The sequence below is a fragment of the Cyprinodon tularosa genome, unplaced genomic scaffold, assembly GCF_016077235.1.
Source record: "Cyprinodon tularosa strain WSP-4 unplaced genomic scaffold, ASM1607723v1 ctg674, whole genome shotgun sequence".
Taxonomy (NCBI): Eukaryota; Metazoa; Chordata; class Actinopteri; order Cyprinodontiformes; family Cyprinodontidae; genus Cyprinodon; species Cyprinodon tularosa.
The window spans coordinates 723090-736683 of record NW_024039423.1 but is presented as its reverse complement, the minus strand read 5'-3'; the positions used below and the strand labels follow the sequence as shown (position 1 = coordinate 736683).

The window sequence follows — 13594 nt, the reverse complement described above, 5'->3', positions numbered from 1 at the left end:
GAATTTTTGTCTATACAATCATATATTATTAAAATCTATTTGACTTCAGCTTATAGGTATGGAGTTATTCCCAGTTTTAAGGTATACAAAGGTAATTAATAATTCAAACACCTTAATAGTTTTGAAAATGTTACAGTTATACCATCCATGTTTTCTCCAGCATAGTGCACCACTGCAGTTTCCTTACTACTGCACATTAGCAGCTAACTGGCTGAAAGAAGGGTACTACACTTCCCCCCTTACTTACAAGAAAGGAAAATGTAGATGCTTTTTTTTTTTATGTTCATAAAAACTTGCAAAGAAAGTTAATAAGGGGGTGCCAAAATCATATTTAAGAGGATAATTGTACTAAAACTAGGTTGGCAAGCAGGTATCAATTGGCTGTGTCCAAACGTCCGTCCTAACCCTTAACCCCTCGATCATCATATCGACCCTTTATGGTGCACTTAGTAAAATTGACCATTCAGATGATCATTACTTCTCGCTCCCCATTGGTCACGTAACTCTGGCTCCTCTGTCTGTGCCTGCACCATGTTTGTTCTCTTTCACCCTAAAACAAATCCCACAATATTTGGGAGGAGCTATTGCTAAGCTTTCTGGGATATATCTGCTTGTCTAGTGGCCATCGATGTACACTAGTAAGATGTATTGTAGGAAATTTTAAGTCCACTACATTTCCATCCATTAGACATTCAGACAGTGATATAAAATGTCCTAACTCTATATAGCGTTCTATAAAGGAGTTGGGGGTTTCTCATGTTACTCATTAAAAAGCAGATGTGTACTTATCAATAAAATAACCCCACAAAAAAATCCAAAGAAATATAACAGATCATTTGTAGATGATGACTTTTTTTTTTCAAATGTTATTCTGCATATACTGTAAATTAAAATCAAATCTGATTATGCAGATGTCAAACTGTGACACTCTCACATTTTGCTAGCAATGATAATATATATATATATATATATATATGTGTGTGTGTGTGTGTGTGTGTGTGTGTTTAGAGTCATAACATTTAATTTTAAGATACTTAATTTCTTTAAAAATGCTAAATAGGGATGTACAACTGAGGCACAAAGGGATGGGTTGTCAGGATGAAAGGTTGACTGAACACAGAGGCAGGAAATCCAAAAATCTAACATGAAAACAAAGTCAAAGAAACCAGAAACCATGGAGACATCTTGCGAAAAACAATCATAAGGAGGAGGACACAGAGAGACGGAGTTGGATGAAGTTAGACGAGGAACCAGCACTGAGGAACTGAACAGAGAGTGTATTTATGGGAGACTGAAACAAAAAGAGGACTAACGAGCAGATTGGGAGCAGGTGTGAACAGAGCAGAACAGGAAAGGAGCTAGGGAAAAAGGAGAACAACAAATAAAAACCTAAAAACTGAAAATAACCAGAAAACACAAGAAAATACAAATTAAACCACTAAACCTAGAAAACATGGAACAAAGTAAAACAGAATACTCAAAAGAAAACATAACAGAACCAAGACTGTGACATGGGTAGGAGCAATGGGCAGAGAGGGGATACCAGAGTAAAAGGGTGAGGCTGACAAACCATGTATGACATGTCCAAGGTCTATCACTAATTATGCCCCACTGCTACAAACTGTTCCCCAACCATGATCAGCTGAAACAGGACACAACAGAAAAGACAACAGCTGTTACTACCTCAACAACCCTTTACCAATGTAAGAAAGCTTATGGTAATAAGAAAGCCGATGAAGTTGTATCATCTCATACAGGTATGGAAACAGACTTCAAGAGTTATTGAATATCTTCTGTGTTGTCTATCATTGCCGTTGTTTCATTTTCTCTCTTTTAATACCCCCTTTCCTGTCTCCATCTCTCTCTTAGTTTGTATCCTATTTCTTTTTCATCTTGCTTTCCTTCTAGACTGTACATGATTTTATTTCATAAATAATTTTCAATTAAGTTTAATATACTAGTATCAAGCAGAACCTCATGGCAACAGTCATATTGGTCTTCCTCTGAAAGCAAAGCTAGCTGAGGGACATCTATTCCCAGAGCTATATTGGCAAAACAGGACAAACACACATACACACAAAACAAGCCCATTGTAAGTTTTTAAAACTGATCTTTTTCTCAATTTTCTTACACAAATGTAAATCTTTAGTTTATAAGAAGCTGTAGAAATATTTTGTTCTAGCAAAAATGGTTGTATTATATGGCAACAACACTGTGCATAACAAATTTAGGAAAAACAATTACATCTTCTAGAGTAACATGAACAGCTATGTTAATCAACCAGAGAAAGCCGATTTAACTTGGCATCTTTATAGCCTCAAGCAGTCTTCTGACTCTCCAGCACATCAACTGATGATTCTCCAACAGAATGTCTTCACTGAGGAAAAACATCTTGTTTTCCAAAACCACTGTCTTATAAGAAGCTTTGATAAAAGCAAATGACAGAGATTTAACTGATGTTTGCTCCAGGTGGAGAACACATTCAACCAATAAGGGTGTAGGATGGTGGAACATCTCACAGCTGGATGTGGTGAAGTCTGTGAGTCATCCATTGAAACCCGGAGCTGGATTGTAAAGATAATAACTTCAAAGACAGAGAGTGGAAAAATAAAATAAAGAAGCCAGCTTAAAAAGCGGTGGGTGTTTAGTTTGGAGTCCATTGCTAACTCTGTGATGTGGTGCAGCTTACTGGTCTCAGCAAGCTAACAAACGTCACACTGTAAGCATCCGAAGTGCTAATAAATAATCTAGAATCTCATGTCAAATGCTAAAAATGCCGAAGCTGTGATATAATTTCTTTAAGTCTATCGCAAAAACACTGGAGACATTTGATTTATCGTTATGATGAACTTAATCGCTAGGGAATCAGCTTAAATATTTTTTGTATGTTTGGAAAAGAGGGAAGGCACACTTCAAAATAAAATATTCAACCATACGTGTTCTCATTGAGTTTAATATTCTATTAAATTAAAGCTTCTGCCGGTATTTCATTTAGAATTAGGTATTTGATTGAAGTAATCAATTAAATACTATTTATTATTATATTATTTGATAAAAAAAAAAGCTGCAAATCAAAATCTGAAAAAAGGTCAACTTCAAAAATATAGTTAGAAATATTTTGTTTGTTTTTTGTTATCATTTTTTATTTGCTTGTGTTTTTAACAAAATCTGATGTTTTGCAACTGTCGAAATACCTAGCAATTCTTTTATAATATGTGTAAAGGACTTTTTTAATAATTTCAACCAATTACAGTAGTAGCCGTTCAAAATTTCCCAACTTTCCTTGATGGGCCCTTGGCTGGTCCCCTAAGATTCCTTTTTTAAACACCATTCTTTTTACTAAAATATTCCTTCGTTCATGATTTGTGGACATTAAGATCTAAAGAGAAGCACCTTCTTCTGGTCAGACCCTGTAATTCAGTGAAAGGGTGAAGGTGGAGTAAAAAAATATGCACACCCAGGAGAAGGAGGGGGTCACTCCGGTGACTGGAGGTTGGCTGCCATTCGGCTGGCGTTTTACATTGGCATTTTGAATGGCTGCTCCAGTAACAGCGACTCCATGTTTTTCTCTTTGGTCTGAGTATGATTTTTAGTCATCACCCTGCAAAAATCAAAATCTTGACGAACATGCAGTCCTGATCTCTGCTGATCAACTTATGTCAAGATGAAAAACGGGAAGTAAGAAAAGGAGTGCAGGAGCCTGGTTTACCTTCTCAGACACAGAGAGTAGGATGATGTGGTTTGCAAAAGAGATCTCCAGGGATCAATTGTGAGGTTTGTTTTGCATCTTTACATGTGCTGTAAATAAACATGGATTGTGTTGTATGTAGGCAACATAAAAGAAATATGACTCTATAAAAAATGATTACAAATCACAGGAGGCTTTCCTATGTTTTGGCTGCTTATTAACTGCTGCTTGCCTGACGAGACCTGGTCTACTTAATGTTCCATGTATATCTATACGGACATGGGCCATGCAGATATGCAATCGTATCACAATATTTCCGAATATAAATTGCAATGATGTAGTATAAACGGCGATAATGTGTCATTTGTATGATATATTACAATACAGTTTTGGCTGAAAATTTAAAATAAAAATCTAAATTTATATAAGAGAATAACTATAGATCAAATTTACAACTAAAACGAGATTCCTTATTCCAATAACAGAGAGTACTGTAATGGCACTGTGTTGCTAAATCATACATATTGTATAATATTGTATATGAACGCATCATTGCACAATATATTACAACACATTAGTATTCAATTGATATTGTAAAAGGGACATATGATATTTAGTTGTGCTCTTATGGTACACATATTGAAAAAGCAAACTGCAGAAGTTACAATTGTTGCCATTTATTTTATTTTAAAGTGTTTGCAAAGTAATCAATTAGCTGTCATAAGTCTTAATAATTAAGTTTTAATAATTAATTTCAAAACCCATAGGTTAACAAAATTAAACAAAAAATGGGTCCAAATGCTTGACCATCTCAATTTTCTTTCAGTAGTGGTGCAAAAGTGAATGAATCACTACTTCTGCCTAGCGTAACATGAGATTAAGTTTAGTTATTATAAAAAAAATGCATTGCTTTTAAAAAGAACGCGTCTATATGGTTGTTGTGAAGCAGTCACTCTGATGTAAGCTGAGGATTCAGTGTCCTATCAGATGTGTAATAATAGATTTGCAGTATAACACAATCTATTGAGTGACGCATTATTCAGAGTACAGTGGTCCTTCAATGTGTACAAAAATAATAGATGCTTGCATTGAACTTATTAGTGTCAACAATTATTTTACAAACACACCTCACACACGCACACAAAGATACACGTTCTAATACAGCCTTTCTGCTTACGTGCCCACTTAGACTTCTGACAATCCAATCTGTCCGCATTCACTACAGCATGAAGAACAATGTAGGCAATGCTATTTGTCTCTGCCAGACATAGTTAAGCGCTAGTTTGTATTGCCTAGGCCAAAAAAAAGTGATTCATAAAGCAGTGCCTCCTGGTCTCAGAGCCCTTTTTAATTAAACAGCATTTACAACATGATTCAAGGCCCTTACTGTCTCATTTGAACTTTACGTCACTTAATGCTACCGGTGTTTACACAGTTATCAGATTAGGGAATACATATTTGCTTCACTTAGTAATTTCTTACCTTTCACCACTCAAGCAATCTTCCAAGCAGATCAACAGCTGTAACATGAGAAGAAAAAAAACAAAACAGAGTTGATTAAAGTGTATTTAGACTCATGTAAGAGCTGGTTTAAATAAGAAAAAAGTCTAATGCCATTTCCTTGAAAGCCTCAGAAGGAATTGAATCCAAAAGTAATGATATGCTGCCTCGCACTGTTTCACTGCAGATCCTGCTTCTTATAGTGTAAAAGGGCAAACATGTATTACCCACTGATTACATTTGTGTCTGACACTTACAGCCTTGTTATTTTTTTTGTTTTCTTTAGACAAATCCAGTGTTTCACCATTTCACTACTTGAATTAGAAAGTTAAAACATAGAAAGAACAAAATTTTTGTTAAGTTGGTATTTAAAAGTTGCTTAAAACGAATAAAGACCAATTAAAAAGAAAACATCATCATGGTCATTTGCATGATGCACCTAATCACTCATAGATTCAGAAAATCCAAAAATGACAATAAAAGAAAAATAGCAAAGAATATATCAATGCTCTACATTGCCATATTTCTTTCCAGACCGCAACAAATAATTCAAGCTTGCCAGTGGTTGTTATTGATAGAATTGATTCTGGCAGAGGAATATGACTGCAGAGTATATGGGCTGAGTGGTTGAACAGTTGATGTCATAATGCTAAAGGGGGGGATTTATTTCTAGTTTATACGCACGCTATTTTATACAGTTACTGAGACTAAAAGGCTTTGGTTTAATATCTAAATAGCTGGGGAATGTGGATTGTTTGAAAAAAAATCCTTCATATTTTACCTTACATTTTCCAATTTCTTGTGTTGCAACACAAATTTTAAGTTATTTTGGGGGGGATTTTAGAAAACAGACCAACACAAAATACTGTATAACAGGGACATTAAAATGACACAAGAACAATGTTTGACTGATATTGTGGTCCATCAGATCAGAACTCCTGCAAAATGTTATCCGCATCAAATCACTATCTCTCCTTTCCCTGCAAAGATAAAAAAAAACAAAAACTTTCCAATAGCATGACTTTGTCACTACTGTATTCAAATCTTTATTCCTTAATTGCCCCGCAGTTTAGTTGATCAGCCCTTGTCATCTGGATTTAGGACCTATCTTCCTATTTTTATTCTCTGTCTGTACTGAAGAAAATCCTTCCCAAAGCATTAAGATTAAGCCCCCAAATACTTGGTTAGGATGTTACATAAACAAAAATTCACAGCTTAACCGGAGTCAAAATAATAATAATAATAATAATAATAATAATAATAATTTCATAACAATGAAACATAGATATAATAATAACAAAGCAACATAAAAATATTAATAATACTGATTTGGATTATTTCCAGTATTAGTCACATCTCTACTTTACAGTCAATGCAAAAATAATTTGGAAAGATAAGAAATAAGGGAGTAAAACTCCACAGAGGATTTGGATTCAGATAATTGCCAGCCCTGTGGTGTCAGATCCATTCCTCTGTTAAAGAGGGGTTTTTGACCCATGGGGAATGCAGAAAATGATTAATAGTTACACCACAGCAATCAGCATGCAATAAAAGCGAGGTCCTGCCACCTTTTGCAAATTTAAGATGAATAACCAACCTTAGATTTAGCCATTAGTTTTTTTCCAGGGCCTTTTGAGGTTAGGTGTTTTTTTGTTTTTGTTTTTTTTTTCCGTATTAAAACAGGACAAACAATCTGCTTTTTGTAAGCTGGAATGTAGAGTGCTTGGATTTGAGCAAAATAGGTATGTGTACGTGCTGGCCATTGCACTTTGGTTTTGTTTTGAGCAATCCAAAATCGGAATATGAACCGTCTCCTGATTTCCAAAACAAACAACAACAGCAAAAAAAAAAACAAGTAGAAAAAAAATAAGTAGAAAAAAAAGATAAGCCCATTTTTGTTGTTTTCTTTAAGGATGCCAGATGGTTAACAACAAAGAAAGTGACCCGTTATCAGTTTACAATTCCAAAATAGAAATTAAGAATCAAATTTAGACTCAGCTCCCCCCTCCCCTTCTGTTTTGTTTGCTGATTTCATTGCAAAACACAAATTCATTATACTGAAATAAAAGCTGTAAAGAACTGATGGACTGGTTCAAGGCTCATGTTTTATGTCCTGGTTCAGAGCAGTACTGTTTAAAGTTAGCTTGGAGTCCTTGTCATGTATATCTTTGGTTGTTATAACATTAATAAGGAGGAAGGTTTTTTTGCAAGTGTCCAGGGATGCGATTGTATGAATATGTTTTAGTATTGTACCACGCCCATGGTGGTGTGGATGCACATGTGACTCTGACGAGGTAAGGAGCTGAATCAGTTGTTTTATATCTTTTATTTTCCTATTTCATTTTGAAATTAAAAGACAGATAACAGCTTGAATTATTTCCTTTTTCCAGATTTGGGGCTTTGAAATAAAAGAAATTACTGGCTAGTTTTTTTTTTTTTTTTTTTTTTTTTTTTCTGTTTTCTATTTTATTTGGAACTAAGGAAACAGTTTGTGTGAGGATTTTAAATTTCTTCTTTTCAAAACTACAATCAAACGGCTAGCATGTTCACACATCAAAGAGAATTTAATCATAGAAACCTTTTTATGAACAAAAAAAAAAACAACAACAAAAAGGAATAAGAGTAGGAATGTTTTCCTTCCTTTAATGGTGTCCCAAGGTGGCAGATTATTCCAAGAATCAACACGAATTGAGATCTTAACAATGGGAAATTAGAAAGCTTTGAAATAATGTAAACATCATTTTTTCTTACTATGAGCAAATTATAAACTCTCAAAGGGGATGTTGACCAAGTCAAGAAGATGCCTAACAAGGGCTATATTTATTCAGCTGCCGTCTGACAACACCTTGACAGATTCTACATTATGCCCCAAATAGCCCCTAATAATGTTGCCAGCATGTGTAGCAACTGTTGAAACAGACGTGATGACCTTCTCAGAACGCCATCTGTTGCACAGCACAACCACAGCAAGGCAGTATTAGGCAGTCAGGCTGAAAGCGTCGCATTACACAGCACCAACTGCGTTTCCCTGCGCTCTAAATTACAAAAAGCAGTTTCCCTATACTGTCTGATTTAAATCACAATTTACACCTCAGTTCTCAGCCAGTGGGAATTTGTAAGAATATAGTATTAAAAAAAAGAGATTAAGATCACATATCATGTGAGTTAGACTATCAGATTAACTTATTAGAGCTCTGAAGGTTATAGCAAACTGGCCATTTTGTAACCTCTAAACTTTGTACTCACCATACATGCTCTGATTCCAAATAAGTGGTGCTAAACAGCTTTCGCTTATAAAAATTTGCATGTGCAATTTGTTTCCTTATTATGGCTTATCTGCAATGCCTATATGCAAAATTGATTGTTTCACCAAGAAACATCCAGCCCATCATATTTTTACTAATTCTGTTCCAACCTTCAAGTATTTTTTTTTGTTTTTTAAGATGTGCTTTGATTGCTCTTCTCCTACAAGCGTGTTTGAACCTAAATTCACAGACGCATGGCCAACATTTAAGCTTCAGTGTTTTCTGGCAGCATAATTCGTGATTCTGCGACTTACGCTGAGTTGTCAGAGGTTCAAAGCAGCAAAACAGCTCTTTTCCATGACAGCTATGGTGTTAGTGTTGTTTTTTTTGTTTTTGCCATATAATATAATGCACCTAAACTTCAGATTTACTGGAAAGTATTTCTTCCTTTCTTTTTTTCCTCCCTAACATAAAATGCAGTTTAACTTCAGATCTACTGGGAATATATACATATATATATATATATACATATATACATATATACATACATATATATATACATATATATATATATACATATATATATATATACATATATACATATATACATATATATATATATATATACATATATACAAATATATACATATATACATACACTATATTGCCAAAAGTATTTGCTCACCCATCCAAATTATTGGAATCAGGTGTTCCAATCACTTCCATGGCCACAGGTGTATAAATTCAAGCACCTAGGCATGCAGACTGTTTTTACAAACATTTGTGAAAGAATGGGTCGCTCTCAGGAGCTCAGTGAATTCCAGCGTGGAACTGTGATAGGATGCCACCTGTGCAACAAATCCAGTCGTGAAATTTCCTCGCTCCTAAATATTCCACAGTCAACTGTCAGCTGTATTATAAGAAAATGGAAGTGTTTGGGAACGACAGCAACTCAGCCACGAAGTGGTAGGCCACGTAAACTGACGGAGCGGGGTCAGCGGATGCTGAAGCGCATAGTGCGAAGAGGTCGCCAACTTTCTGCAGAGTCAATCACTACAGACCTCCAAACTTCATGTGGCCTTCAGATTAGCTCAAGAACAGTGCGCAGAGAGCTTCATGGAATGGGTTTCCATGGTCGAGCAGCTGCATCCAAGCCATACATCACCAAGTGCAATGCAAAGCGTCGGATGCGGTGGTGTAAAGCACGCCGCCACTGGACTCTAGAGCAGTGGAGACGCGTTCTCTGGAGTGACGAATCGCGCTTCTCCATCTGGCAATCTGATGGACGGGTCTGGGTTTGGCGGTTGCCAGGAGAACGGTACTTGTCTGACTGCATTGTGCCAAGTGTAAAGTTTGGTGGAGGGGGGATTATGGTGTGGGGTTGTTTTTCAGGAGCTGGGCTTGGCCCCTTAGTTCCAGTGAAAGGAACTCTGAATGCTTCAGCATACCAAGACATTTTGGACAATTCCATGCTCCCAACATTGTGGGAACAGTTTGGAGCTGGCCCCTTCCTCTTCCAACATGACTGTGCACCAGTGCACAAAGCAAGGTCCATAAAGACATGGATGACAGAGTCTGGTGTGGATGAACTTGACTGGCCTGCACAGAGTCCTGACCTCAACCCGATAGAACACCTTTGGGATGAATTAGAGCGGAGACTGAGAGCCAGGCCTTCTCGTCCAACATCAGTGTGCGACCTCACAAATGCGCTTCTGGAAGAATGGTCAAAAATTCCCATAAACACACTCCTAAACCTTGTGGACAGCCTTCCCAGAAGAGTTGAAGCTGTTCTAGCTGCAAAGGGTGGACCGACGTCATATTGAACCCTATGGATTAGGAACGGGATGTCACTTAAGCTCATATGTGAGTCAAGGCAGGTGAGCAAATACTTTTGGCAATATAGTGTATATACATATATACATATATACATATATATATATACATATATATATATATACATATATATATATATACATATATACATATATATATACATATATACATATATATATATATATATATATATATATATATATATATATATATATATACATATATACATATATATACATATATACATATATATACATATATATACATATAGACATATATACATATATATATATATACATATATACATATATATATACATATATACATACATATATATACATATATACATATATATACATATATACATATATACATATATATATATACATATATACATACATATATACATATATATATATATATACATATATATATATATATACATATATACATATATATATATACATATATACATACATATATACATATATATATATATATACATATATACATATACATATATACATATATATATATATATATATATATATATATATATATATACATATATACATATATATATATATACATATATACATATATATATATACATATATACATATATATATATACATATATACATATATATATATACATATATACATATATATATATACATATATACATATACATATATACATATATATATATATATATATATATATATATATATATATATATATATATATATATATATATATATATATATATATATATATATAGTTTTTCTCCAAGTATGGTAGTAATTAAACCTGAAAGTGAACCAATTGATGTGTTAAATCAAATCAAAGCTCACCCATGTCTTGATCTAGGAAAAGTGGAACCTTTTAGGTATTTACTGTCGTTTTGTTTGTCTGATGTTGGAATTCATCTAAAGCATTTGGATTGGATAAGAAAAAAATGGTGCCATCTTTTTCAGAATGATTGTAGGGTGATGGGGTGACTGAACAACTGCAGAATCTGAATGAAGCTAAAGTCTGTAAGCACTAAAGCTGCCAAGCGAAGTAAGGACATTTGACCTTGCTAGATAACTACAGTCTTAATCACCTAATGTAACTTCTTTATTAATTCTCCTCATTTAATCCTACAACTCCTTACCCAATGTTGAAGCTTTATGCTTTTGTGTTTTCACAAACACATAGACATATATATAAACCCTTGTGTCAGGGTCACTGTCCTCCAGCTTCACCCTCTCCTCCACTCTTACCTCATCGATTTCAGTTTTTTTCTACCTCTCCTTTTCGGAATTCTGTCCATTGCCCTGCTGACAGCCACCCATCAACCTGGGTGCAATTTAAAAAGCCCTTCAACAGCTGCCATTCCACAGGGCTGGCTATCAGTCCACCTGCCAAAGCCCAGACAGTTTCCCTCCCTTCCTCCCTCTCTCTTTCTCTGTAAGCAACTTTGAACATCACCCCTCCTCATTTCTCAAAGATTCGCTAAGCTAGGAAGATACTGACTGAGACGAAATCGAGGAGCAGAAATAAAACTTTGAATCCAGGATCTGCCAATTTTGCAAAAAAAATGTAAAGATCTTTCAGCTGATAATACATCATATTAAAAATGATCTGTAAACATTAGTCCTCTGAAGCAAGATTCTCCTGGTACATTTGCTTTGCAGAAGCGATTCATTGTCTCCTGCTGAGTTTTTGTTTGAGCTGAATCAGTCCGCCCACCTGCCTGCAAACGCTGCATATGTTATTTATCTGAAGGTGCATGTTGTCCGGAACAATCAAGTGAAAACATCTCAGACTGGAGAACAGGCCACCTGCTGTTGAACAATTCTCTTCTCCATATGTCTTTGTCAGAATTTTTTTTTAACATGCATCAGATGAGAGAAGAAATCAATCCGAGTGCCGTTTTTCCAGTTGCTCTGATGTGAAAGCGGCAAAGATTTGCACTCATACTCGATAGATCATCTCGCACCGTCAAATGTGACAACTGGCCTCTGAGACCATCTGGGCTTCAATGTCCAAAAGTAATTTAAGAACAGAAGAGACTGGTTAAAAATGATTTTCCTACAGATAAGCAAATGAGGAATGTAAGAATAACTTTTCAGCTATAGAAGAGTGAGATTTGTATAATGTGCGTAATGAAAATATGTTTCATGAGGACCTTTAGACATGATTTGCAGGCTTTCAATTTTCCTCTGATTTTACTGCTTTAGGCTGTGGTCCCTGAACTTAAAGTAAGATATTATCAACCACACAGTAACTGTTAAAACAGGGGAGCTCTAAGTTTAGACAGTTTTTTCCGCTACATTCTCTGGATACAGTACTACATTCACTTTCCATTTTGATATTCCATTTTTCCATTAGCTTTACATGATATTTCCAATGCAGTCATAGGGGAGACAGTTATGATCAGAGCTAGTATAAGATGAGACAGATGACAGGCTATATTAATTCATATTTACAGGCTATTTCCAGTTAAAAAAAGTATGAAGTATATACTGTATATGAAGTTCTCAGGATAAGCATGCACCAAACTGTCTGCTTGTTTTCATTGTGCAGTGATGGTTAAAAGAAAACACACAATTACTGATTTTTGTATATATAAAAAAGATTTTTTGACTTTTTCAGACTCAACATTTCAGAGTTCTTAGTTCTGGATGTTGATGTAACACAAAAACTCGAATTGAATTTATGCCATATATTTGTACAGTCAGTTTTTTTAATATGCAACATCTATAGGTAGAAAGGAAGGATGAACGGATAGACAACAACAAAGGAGGACAGATGAATGGGGCAATAAAATATGAACCGTAACAAGGGAGGATACATGAAAAAAGAAAGTACATAAGAATGGAAGGATACAAAAAGCCAAATGAAAGAAAGAAAAAAACAAAGAAAGAAAGAAAGATGCTTGATTAGCAAAGTATTTGATTTAAAGAACCTTCGAGTAACATGTTTAACTTGGTTTCTGCTTGATTTCTTTTTTTAAATCTCCTTGCACAAATTAAAACAACTGCTGCTCTGGTGGATGAAAATGAAAAAAAAAAATACACACACCTGGAAACCCTCTGTTTATTCTGTCACATCAAATTAAAATGGTTTTAGACGACTGTTGGCACATTTCAGATGCAGTAACAGTTCACAGTCAACAATTAGCCGCACCACCTCCTTTGGTACAGTATGCATGTCAAATTTAAATATTTATTTGTATACTTGTCCTCCAAATAACTGGCACTCATGATAAGGCACTGCAGTGAACCCATCAGCGTCTAAAAATGCATTTTGTAAAGCTACTTTCAATTGCTGCTTCTGGA

At 34.9% G+C, this 13594-nt stretch overlaps 1 protein-coding gene across 2 annotated transcripts in view; it reads right to left on the bottom strand.

The window, feature by feature from the left end:
- Positions 1 to 13594, bottom strand: part of LOC119771469 (receptor-type tyrosine-protein phosphatase delta-like) — a 601694-nt gene that overhangs the window by 244469 nt on the left and 343631 nt on the right. For both annotated transcript variants that reach the window (XM_038267465.1, XM_038267464.1), the window contains exon 9: positions 5171 to 5208. The gene's annotated coding sequence lies outside the window, so the exon portion shown is untranslated. The remainder of the gene's footprint in view (positions 1 to 5170; positions 5209 to 13594) is intronic.